Genomic DNA, 12,303 nt, shown 5'->3' on the forward strand with positions numbered 1-12,303 from the left:
ATAATATTTGGTATTATTATTATTTTTTTTTAGATATTCAGTTTTATTTTTAATTTTAGTTTAAGTTTTATTCATTTTATGTGCTCTTGTCATTTTTTTTATATATATATATATCTCTACAGCTTTATTTAGTTTTTCATCTAATATTTGTATTTAAATTTTATTAAATTTACTGAAAATGATTTAAGTAGTTTATAGCATCCTACCCATCAGAAGACTGATACTATGTGCACTGGAAATTAAATCATGTGCTTTGCACTCAACTTCCATGCCTTTCAATGTCATTTGATGAATCCATCTAACAAGACATTCTGCCATCTGAACACTTTTCTGCAAGACTGCACTTTAAAGCAAGCCTGAATATCCAACATTTTAGTAAGGCTTCCCAAAGGTTTTTCTGGGAACAAGCTGTCCCCCTCAGTCAGGTCAAAAAGAAAAAAAAAAGTTGAATACCACAATCGTGCCATACTATTTGTAAGGATTCCCTTCCCGTACAAGTCCCTCTAAGCAATACATGGTAAAATGCAGATCAGGCTTTAAAAAAGCTCCATTCCTGCTGTTTAAGATGACAGGTATCAGAGAAAACCTTGGGCATGAAAGGGGAGCACTGAAGGCCAAACTCTATACCCTAAGGACACAATTATGTGCAGTACACCTTCAAAGTACATGGCAAAAACACTGAGCAGCCTGGCTTCTCTCACAGTCTCTGGGGTCCGTTCCAATACGGCAGGGGCAAAGGGAATCAATCATGACCCATATCCATCCACTTACTGAGCACAAAGCTATTGGGCTACTCTACAGTACCTGGGGTCCCATACACAACTGAAGCTCACTCTTTTAGAAACATTCCTGGCAGGACACAGAATCAGGCCACGGAACATTTGTCCAGCTTTGCTGTTTGAAAGCACTAGTTCTCTCTTTCCACGTTATCATTTTTGGTGTAGGCATACCTTTTGATGTTCTTCTTCAAAACAAACCCAGAGTGCATGGCTGATACACTTTTATATCTTCTGGTATATTTAAGGACTCACAATTCTTCTCTTCATCCCCTACAATGCTTTTTGCATTCAATAAATGTAGCACATTTACAATCAATGATCCACTGATCTCCACTATCCACTCAACAGTATGTTTGATCAAATAACACACATGAAGCTAGCATGACGATTAAGTTTATCAGTCTCTTGGACGTTTCAAAACAAATGGCTTGCTCAACGATTCCTTCAGCATGAAGTCACTGGGTAATGCAGTGGTTCAGTGTGGGTGGTGCGCTAGCATAAAAGACATTTAGAAACATCCAGGGATGGACTAGACACACAAAGCACCATGATTTTTCCCTTATGGGGCGGTCGACTTGTGAGCCAGCTGTTGAAATCAATTTATGTAAATATACAAAGATTTCAAGGGAGAAAAAGCCCCAACATCTTCTGGCTGGCCCATTCACAGTGCAGTTACACTTCCTCATTGAAATATACCAACTAGAGCTGCACATTTAATCAAATTAATCTAAACTTAATCTAATTATTCATTAAATCGGAGTCACAATATGGCCAGTAAAAGCAAAAGGCTGTGATTTAGTTTGCTTTAATTAGCAGTGCTTTGTAAATTGTTCCTTTAATTAACCTGATAAAAAGGCAAAATTCATTCTGTAATTTAATAAAATGCACATACTGCCTGTTGTTATGCTGCAAACAAAGTGCAAACTGAAGGCTATACAACACAACACAAATGTTTAAATGCAGGCTATAGGCCTACTATGTATTATGTGAAAATAATTAAATAAATAAATAAAGTTTTACAATATAAATGTTGCATTATAAATTAAATCACACCTGGCAGCTTATGTCACTAAATTATAATAAGGATGACAAAGAAAAACAAAAGTACAAACTCTTTCTAGGTGTATATGACTTTCTTCTTTAAGACGAATACAATCAGAGTTACAGAAAAACGCAGATTATACTAGCATATTCTCACCGGAGTTTATGCTACGCCTACATCTTACGTCTTCTGCTGGAATGACACTTTCTAGCGAACATGCGTATGGCCGTTAGCGGAAGTTAGAGATTTCGGTTTATAAAGTTTATAAAACATCCATTCGCCTTAGAAGGCCTCTCTTAACCCCCCTGAGCCGCGTGGAGTACTTTTTATTATGGATCAAAATTTCAACACCCATTCACTGCCATTATAAAGTTTGGAAAGCCCAGGACATTTTTACTCCGATTGTATTCGTCTAAAAGAACAAAGTCATATACACCTAGGATGGCTTGAGGATGAGTAAATCATGGGGTAATTTTCATTTTTGGGTGAACTATCCCTTTAACTGACAAGAATAAAACTCACACATTCATTTCTCTGAATAACATTTCTTTGTTGTATAAGAGACTTCCTACATTAATATCCCATTTCTAGTTATAATCCCATTACAGTTACTGTTCTATTAAAATATCAATCGATAATGTCCAGGTATTATAGACCTCCTTGGCCCTGACATTTTTCACATTTTCTGCATTCTGACTTCAGAAGAAAATCATTCAGCAGAATGGATCTAAACATTGTAAAATGTGTAAAATAGACAGTAAGAACATAATACTTGTTGAATATCCTCATTCAGATTATCAAATGAACAATGAATCAACTCGAATAACAATCGAATGAATCAAAAAAATGTGTATATGCTGTATATATACAGCACCTATAGAAAGATCTATAATCACCTGATTGCTGTGTTTGTTTTGTTTAGTGATAGTTGTTCATGAGTTCCTTGTTTGTCCTGAACAGTTCAACTACCTGCTGTTCTTCAGAAAAGTCCTTCAGGTTCCACAAATTCCTTGGTTTTCCAGCATTTTTGTGTATTTGAACCCTTTCCAACAATGACTGTGTAATTTTAAGATCCATCTTTTCACACTGAGGACAACTGAGGGACTTATATGCAATTATTACAGAAGGTTCAAACACTCACTGATGCTCCAGAAGGAAAAACCCTGCATTAAGAGCCAGGGGGTGAAAACTTTTGAACAGAATGGAGGTGTGTACATTTGTCTTATTTTGCCTATATATAATATTTTTTCATTTAGCACTGCCCTTCAGAGGCTACACAAATAGTTACACATTTCCCAGAAGACAAAATAAGTTACATTTAGCCTGATCTTCAAATTCAAAAAGTTTTCATCCCCTGGCTCTTAATGCATCGTGTTTTCTTCTGGAGCATCAGAGAGCCTTCTGTAATAATTGCATATGAATCCCTCAGTTGTCCTCAATGTGAAAAGATGGATCTCAAAATCATACAGTCATTGCTGGAAAGGGGTTTAAATACACAAAAATGCAGATAAACCAAAGAATTTGTTGAAATTGAAGAATTTTTCTGAAAAACAGCAGGCAGTTTAACTGTTCAAGACAAACAAGGGACTCATGAACAACTATCACTTAACAAACAAACACAGCTGTGGATCATTCAGTTAAGAGCTCACTGTTAAGAATCCAGGGTACGTAAACATTTGAACGGGGCCATTTTTATAAATTCAACAATTATTTTCTCTTGTGGACTATATGTAAAAATGTGATCTTATTCAGTTCAGTACTAAATAAACAATAACATGCATTTTGTATGTTCCCTCTTATTGTGGTAAAATAAGTTACATTTTTAATGATTCTGAAAGTGGATGTAAACTTTTGACCTCAACTGTATATCACGAGAGGATAACATAAATGGTCAGAGGTTGCAGAACGGCACTGAAGGAGAAAAAGAATAAAAATCTTGTCATTCAGAGACTTTTCATTTTCTACTTACAGCTCGAGTGATTCTAGTATGAAAGACTGAACCAGCAACCATGAGACACCTGGAAAGACAAAGAGGCAATACCTAAAGGGAAAAACTGTAGGCACAGATTCTCGACTTATTTACTGCATGGCCAGATTTCTTCCCGATGTTTCATTGTCTGAGATGTTCAAACTTCCTGAGGGAGTCAGTGTGATTTATTACTGTGGTGGTCAAAGTCAGCAACTCTGACTTCAGTTCGCACAGCCTCACAGCAAACAGCATCTATCCAATAAATAGTCTCTGGGAGCGAGTTCATGCCACTTCATGAATGCAAATTCAAAACATCAGATTAGGTGCGTAATTGAAGGCCGCAGCACCATAAAAATCAATAGTCATCATCACAATGTACAACTATGACTGAAATTGCACCTCCACTATTTCATGTCTAAGTTTGGTCTGCATAGTGTGTGTTCGGGCCAAGTTGAATTTCTAAGGTGAATACATCCCTCAAAACAATCAAGCCATCTGGGCCTAATGATCATTACAAAGAGTTTCTCTTTGCCAACACGAAGCTCAGTTTCTATTGCAGCACAGTAGGACATGGTGAACAGCAGTAAAGCAGCATGTCTAAATTGTGGAGAGCAGTTTCTCACCAATAATCCTCTTCTTTCTGCTTTTATTTCAAGCATATGGAGTTTGGACCTGCTATTTCTTAATTATAACATCAATTTGGTCCACAAGGGGTGCCAGATTAGAATGATGATAAAGATGATTTTGTTTCATTGGAGAGCTAATCAAGACAGCTATGTATATTGAGAACAATGCTGTAAAAATAAAAAGTGCAGACAGAGAGCAAAAAAGAAATTGTGCAGATGAAATGTTCTTTTGAGATAATGTGAGTCTGCCATTTTTCAAATTTCCATGTTACATAAAAATGGACAATTATGGAGGCTGGGTAAATTACCAAGCTAGTGCAGAGGTTTGTAGAGAGACTGATGATGTCAGTTTGTGAAACCAACTGATGAAGCCAAATGTATGCACCAAAAAGGTCTTTTTTTTAACCAAATTGTGAAGCCAAAATAAAGTTTTGACTCTTGTTTGCTGTTAGGGAGTGTGTTGTCTCAACACATATTGATGCTTGGTCAGGACCCTTTAGGATCACTTTTTGACTTGCAGAGTACTCCATTGCTTTAAATAAGAAATCTCTTTTATCGTCATGATTAAGTTATGTCAACAGTCACAACAATTTTATTTACATTACACTATTTACACATGTATGAGCACATAACCCAACTTCTACCCCTAACCTAACCATCTGTTAATATGAAAACACAGGATATAACAGGCAGATACAACTACAGTTATAGTTTATTCAAAAAACTGACAGAAGCAGCATTACGCCAGCTTTGGTTGTGAAATGTCGTTGGCTCTTGTGTGTCTTGTGACTGACTGTGTCATGCTAATGTTCGGGAGTATCTTTTTGAATGAGCGCTTTAAGGAATCATTTTCAGTCATTAAAACCTTATGATTTACTCTGTTCTTCACATAAAGATAACATATGTCTTTAGAAGACTTGGAATGCAACACAACTTGTAATACTTTTATACTGCTTTTTAATGGCCATTTTTGCAATACATATCTGTGACTGTACTTTTATTTGCCTGTTATGTATTTATTATTGTTTAGAAGTGGGTAGGTTTAGGGTAGGGATGGAGTTAGGTGCTCCAAAATATCTATAGATTTTTATGAAATGATTTCTATTTTTACAAATGCATGCAAACCATTAAAAAGGCAAACAACTGAAAGCAATATAGTACTGCACATCGAAAAGTGATACTAAAGGGGTACGCTGTGCACCAAGGCATCAATATGTGACGAGTTGGGAGTGAGAATATGTTGGCTGCTATAGGAAAAGTAGAAGTAGTAAAGTTCTTTGCCAACAAGCTGCCTCCTAATACTTAAGCTGAAGAGATTTTACATATTGGTACTCTAACATCATTTTTGATAACAGTGATTTCTGCCAAAAAACACTGCGAGTCACGACTCATAAAATGGATTTCTGTTTTGATGATTCTTGTGATACCAAAATGAATTCAAATTTGTAGTGTAATTTCCAACTTTCTTCCCAGTGCATTAACCTTCATGTTAATGGAAAAAGTCTGGTCTTAGTGTCCCTAGGGGTTTAAAAGTTAACTTGTCTTTCAATACAATGTAAACACCAGTCTAAACATTTATACAACCAAATAATCTGAAAGCAAACACAAGTCTCTATTATAGTTGTCAAGGTAACCAGAGACACCAGATACGGCCCAGTCTAAGCACTGGCAGGAATACTAAAGATGTCCATTTATTAAACTCCATCCGGTTCTGCTGTGACTGAATGCAAGAAAGAGCAACATTCATAGCTATTAGCACAACAGTACACCCTCCTGTTCATCTTACATATACCAGTATAAATTTCCACACACATCCAGTCTGAAACACCTGCATCCCATGATATCGACTAGCATCCAAAAAAAAAAAAAAAAAAAATGACAATCTTTTCATCTTTAGTTTGCTTACTTGTAGGCTCGCAAGTGTTAGGTCTATGGTGATTCCAAGTTAATTACATGTAAACTTCGGGAGATTTTCATTGATGTACAGAACTCATTTCACTTGGAAATTAATTTTGTGCATACTGAAAAAGATCTGTCAGAGAAAACAATTAGGGAGGGATATTATTCATAGCTTACTGATAGTACACACTAAATATCCTGCTGTATCAAAGCAGTTTTGACAGAAGGCTTTCTGGCACCACCTGGCCATTGTTCAATATGCTGCAGACGTCACCATAACAGTGACTTCAGAATGTGGAGTAAATGCTCCTTTTTTCTTTTAATAAAACAAGAATTTTAGCCTAGCTACATTCATTCTGGCAAATTTAAGTATAATACATATAGATACATACGGTTTAGATAGAAAGATAGATAGATTATATATGCTGTTTTCTATTCTATAATTTCTGTAATAACATAAATGTTTAATGTATACAAAACACACTGGAACCAAAGTAACACCTGAATGCAGTCAAACACTCCCCTGATCAGTTTCCCCCAGCTAAGCCTTTAGAGAAAGCAGCAAGGCTTTGACTGCAGCTGAAAAACAGGAACAGATGGGACTTCTGCGTGTCCCTGGACATTTCACCGTGACTCCCCACAAAGACACCGATCTACACATATATGCGGCGTGGAATGACAGAACTGCCTCATTGTGAAATGAAAATTTGTCTTCTCTCTTTTCCTTCCTAATTAGCCAACGTGCTGCATGGTGCATAGCCCTGACTCGCATCAGAAAGTAGAAACGAACACAGACACCTGTGAGCTTTAGCCACATTCTCAACCACATACAGACGCTTCAAAAGCTTTTCAGATGGGCCCAGGCGAGGCCTCAATGCACGGCCCCAGCTTTTACAAGCTGAAATCTGGGATCTCCTGGGTCGCCATTGATCATGGCAGGGGAAGAAACATCACAAATGCTCACAGGTGGAGTCCTGGACAAAGAAACTCTTTATTGTTGGAGACGTGGTCTGGTGGGTAGCGCACATGCTCTGACATGTTGCATGGTGCGGAGTTGTGCAATTGAGAATACTTTCTAAAATTCCAATTAAATTCCCGAATTTGAATTGAAGTAGCAAACACAATGAAGAATTCCTATTTGAATCTGAATCTAAGGAGCGGTGCAATGAACCTGTACTACCATAAGTACAGGTTTAAACTAAAAAATTAGGTTTTGTCAAGACAAACTTTCAATGATGGCTTGACCAAGTTGTGTTTGAAAGTTTAAAACAGAGAGACAGATAAATTTGCTTAAATGGTCATCAGAAATTTGCTACAGAAATTTGTTCTTAAAGGATTAGTTCACTCCTGAAATAAAATTTACTGATCATTTACTTATCCCCATGTCATCCAAAATTGTCATGTCTTTTTTTCTTCAGTTGAACAGAAATTAAGATTTTTCTTTATATATTGGACTTCAAAGGGAATTACCGGGATGAAGGTCCGAATTGCATTAGTCGGGCTTTGTGGCTGGCAGGAGAGCGAAGAAGAGCAGAACAGCTCCAAAGGTGTAGCACATGAATGACTTGAGCATATCACTACACCACCATTACGTAATGCATGAAGTCATGGGTGCAAGGCTTGTGCAAGATGAGCATTTATAAAAAGTATATACATTTTTATTTTTTTTATTTTAGAAAATGATGGATCGTTTCAGTAGATGAGATCCTTAATCTTTAGCTGGGATCATGTAGAGCCCTTTAGAAGCTGTATTGAAACTGCAGTTTGGACCTTCAACCCGCTGATTCCCATTGAAGTCCACTATATGGAGAAAAATCTTGGAATGTTTTCCTCAAAAACCTCAATTTCTTTTCAACTTAGGAAAGAAAGACATGAACATCTTGGATGACATTATGAGTAAATGTTAATTCTGGAGTGAACTAATCCTTTAATTTACATATATACTTATTTATATGTAATACAATTATGGACCAGGGTGAAAGAAAAATTCATTTGCAGAAAAGCATCACCTGCTGAATTTCAGAATTGTAATTAATTAAATTCCACTTCCTTTAATTCCAATTGTGTGGTCAATTCAACTGAAATAAAAAGAAGCCAACTCTTAAATTCTGAATTTTGTCCAAACCTAACATGGTGCTTGTGAACTATTCCCTCCAAAATTAAAATTGTCATTTAAATAAAACTGTCATTTATTCACCCTTGTTTTGTTCCAGATCTGCATGACTTGAAAAACCTTCCTTTGTGAAATACAATAACGTAACTTTCATACTAATGAATAATGCAATGAAATGATGCAGATACAAAGAAAATGAATGGTGATTGAGGCTCTCAGTCACCCTTCTTTCAAGTCACTCAGGTTTAAAACAACATGAGACTAAATAAATGACAGATTGTCCCATTAAGTGGCGTAAGCAAAAAAATAGAAAAGAAAAAAAGAAAAAAGCATAATGCATAATCCAACACATAAAAGGACTCAATGAGTTGTTGAGAGAGAGATAGACCATGTGGAAACAATGTGGGAAAGTTCAATTCTTCATTTAGGACATTAAAACGACATACAATTTTGCAGACTTCATTTTTCAGTTAAATTACCCAATATTTAATTTATCATCATATATTAAAACTAACAAACCCTATGAGTATAGTTCAATAAAGCTATGTTTTTCATCAGACATTTAGCCATAATTTTACAATGTCAGTGAAAACTAGCATAAACAGAACATAAATGAACATAAAGTAGACAGTAGGCATTAAATTCTGTACAGTAACTGGCACCACAGGTGTAGTGATATGCTCAAGTCATTCATGTGCTACACCTGTGGAGCTGTTCTGCTCTTCCTCGCTCCCCTGCCAGCCACAAAGCCCGACTAGATCCAACAGCTTTCGAAACTGACAGGTTGTATAATTGACTTAAACTGTCTGAGCCCGTTTTAAAGAGCCATTGTTTCTGATGGAGATACGTGAAATCGGTTTTATGCTGTAAACAGCAAATACACAGTGAGAAAAGGCTTTGTGTTGGCACGTCAGCCCTTTCACACCACTGTTTTTCTCCACCCAGTAAATGCATTTAATCGGTTTAATCGCTGAAGGGGAATCAGGTCCTGACCGAGCTTCTCTCCTGCTCTCTTTCAGACACTTCTCTAATCCCGCTGCCTCCAAATCAGCCCCTCACCTGCCAATCAGCTCCTCCCCAGCGCGACTGCTTCTTTTAAGTGGCTTTGCCTGTCTTAACTAAAGCCAGAGGATGAATAGCAATACATATCAGAGGATGACGGCTCTGGCTGATTTAAAAGGGATTTTTCCTGACATCTATCTTAAGTTTAAATGGCTAGTCGATTTCTGGAAGCAGGGATTTTGTGACAGAAGTGTCGTGACTGACAACACATTGCAGGGGTATTAGGAGTACTGAAGAACATGCGTCTGAAATTGTGTAGGGTGAGTTGAGCAAAAGTGGGACATCAGGTAATGCACGGATGATTGATTATCATTTAAATAGAATTCTGAGAAATATATTATTTTTCATAATGGGTGTGATCAATATTTAACATGCAAATAATTTTTTTTAATGATGATTGGATGATGCATTAAAAAAGGCCTACTACTTTAGCTCAGAGAACAGGGGATATAGTAGCTTTCAGTCTAAATGCTATTTAAAACTGTCCTGATGGAATATGATCATTACAACAGTTAAAACCTGAATATTCAACACAATCCCATGGCAATTCGTAGCTATTTTACGTTTTGGCTAATTGGTTGCTAATTCATCTGAATTCGTACAGTCTTATTCATACATTATTGTATGATCTGTTTATGCCCCAGTGACCGTTATGTTTAGGGGTGGGCTGAGGGGGTTGGCCTTCATGCTTCCTTTTTTCCTAAAAATCAAACAAATATTTATACGAAATTGTCACTTCATGAAATATCGATGTTTTCCTATGAGAACGGGTTGGAATATTTCATAATAGTCTAACTCTAGCTGTGCTGCACAGATTAAAACACAACGCATTGTTTTCACAACGCATCATCAATCGGCCATATTGGCAGCACTGGACATAAAGAATTCAACTAAACTGAACTAAACTCGCATATTTTGCTGCTTATTGCTGCTGAAAATGGTGAATTATTGTCATGTTTTGTACTAATCGGTCGGACCGGAAAAAAAACATTTAAAGTACTATAGACTGCCAAAAGTTATGACAAATCAAAGAGAAGAGTGCAAAAAACTGAGGAACAAACAGCGTTTGTGGCTGGCCGAACTGAACCAGGATTTCCAGGGCAACATTCATGTTTGTTCTTATAATTCCGGTCAGGTAGGTAAAATTTTAGGTTAATACCTTAATTAATACTGCTTGCTTGTATTTTTACCACCTATTAGCTTTAGTTTGTTAAAACATTGCACCCTTTCCTGCTTACTAAGTCCTTTTCTATCTGATTCAGCGCATTTAGCGCAGCATAAATTACAAGAACAACGTATTCAGTAGTACATTAACCATGCAATCCATGCTGTTGTTTACATCCGAGTATCTCCAATATGGCCGTGCATCGGGGTAACTGACCAAACCGTGACGTAAGCGCAAACGCTTTTGTTGCTCTAAAGTTACAGCAAACAAACATGCTGTAAACTTAAAATTCCCTGCTGATGATTTTGCTTATGATCAATTTACCTGAAAACAGTACAGCTGGCAGTGGGAATAGTATGACGAAGGGAAAAATGAGAAATATGGCTGGCTTGAATTCAAACACACAGCATAATCCCAAGGAGCATGTGTGAGGTTTGGCAGCTGCCAAATGAGATTACACAAGTTAACCAAAGCATAAGTAAAAACCCTTGGCTCCTGCTATGATTGCTTGTCATTTCAGCCACAAACATAGACTTCCTTCCAGCAAACAAAATAGTCTTCCATCTTCAAAACACATTGCAAATGACTTAGGTTACACCCAAATATCACGTGGCATCTCCCACCTTGTTCTATGCAAACGGATAGCAGTAATGTTTACCTGATGATCAAACCTGCAAACAATCCTACTGTAATTCATCTCCAAGATATGGTCGTCCATACACACAAGGCAATGTGAAATGCTCATATAATTATATTATTGTCATCAATTTGTACTTAAACAAAAGTCAGTAATTGGATTCTTCAAGCAGTTTTTTCTTTTATAGCAGTCAGTTTTTTGCAAATCTCCCCGCAAGGTAAAGACACAACTTAAAAATTATAAAACCTGTTGTTTATAAAATGTATCCTGAGATATGTCATCACTGCAAAGAAACTTTCAGATCCTCAGAAATACACACGCGTCTCCACAGTTATCAGCTGCTTTCAGCTTACAGTGATGTTGGTGGTGGTTTAAACACCTACCGTGTTTTGTGCTATCCTCACGTTTAAGTAGAGGCGAACTTAACGAAAACTCCGCTATCCAAGAAGATGAAAACGTCCTTAGGATTTCAACTGTTGTGTGAATCTTTCGCCCCGTTTATTCATTCCTTTCGACAGCAATGAATCATTCAGCGGCACTGACTCCACTCAACACTTCGCTGTGCTGCTCGCTGTGTGATTCTGCTCAGCCACACATTGGCCAGGGGCGGCTACTAGATCTTCACGCCTCCTGTCATTAATTCTTCATATTCCACATAATGGTGACGAATTGTCCTGTAAATCAGACTAAATCACACGGCTGGTATACATATATACCCGCCACATCCTTTTATATATCATGTTTTATATAACCGGACACAGCTGAAAATCCCTGACAGTGATTTAATCCGTGCTGCAGCAGCAGCTATAGTTTATCTGAAACCTAAATCAAGTCATTCAGTTTCCAGTAAGACCGAAACCCCTCTGACCAGCAGGTGTCTTGGAGGCTTTGTCCAAGGCTTATTTATATACGCTTTATGGAAAAACTCAGTATATGGGTATAGTCTTTTTCTCAGATGAAAGATTCACTGAGCCACTGATTTGTTTTTTATTAACTACACAGGTAGACATA

The 12,303-nt window shown here is 37.1% G+C and overlaps 1 protein-coding gene across 2 annotated transcripts in view; it reads right to left on the reverse strand.

Annotated features, from left to right (window-relative positions):
* Window positions 1-12,052, reverse strand: part of tspan18a (tetraspanin 18a) — a 34,707-nt gene extending 22,655 nt beyond the window's left edge. The window contains exon 1 of one of the 2 annotated variants that reach the window (XM_051115156.1): window positions 11,676-12,052. The gene's annotated coding sequence lies outside the window, so the exon portion shown is untranslated. The remainder of the gene's footprint in view (window positions 1-11,675) is intronic. The other variant, XM_051115157.1, reaches the window with a different exon arrangement.
* Between the last annotated feature and the right edge of the window lie 251 nt (window positions 12,053-12,303).

Source organism: Labeo rohita, chromosome 7 (assembly GCF_022985175.1).
Source record: "Labeo rohita strain BAU-BD-2019 chromosome 7, IGBB_LRoh.1.0, whole genome shotgun sequence".
Classification (NCBI taxonomy): domain Eukaryota; kingdom Metazoa; phylum Chordata; class Actinopteri; order Cypriniformes; family Cyprinidae; genus Labeo; species Labeo rohita.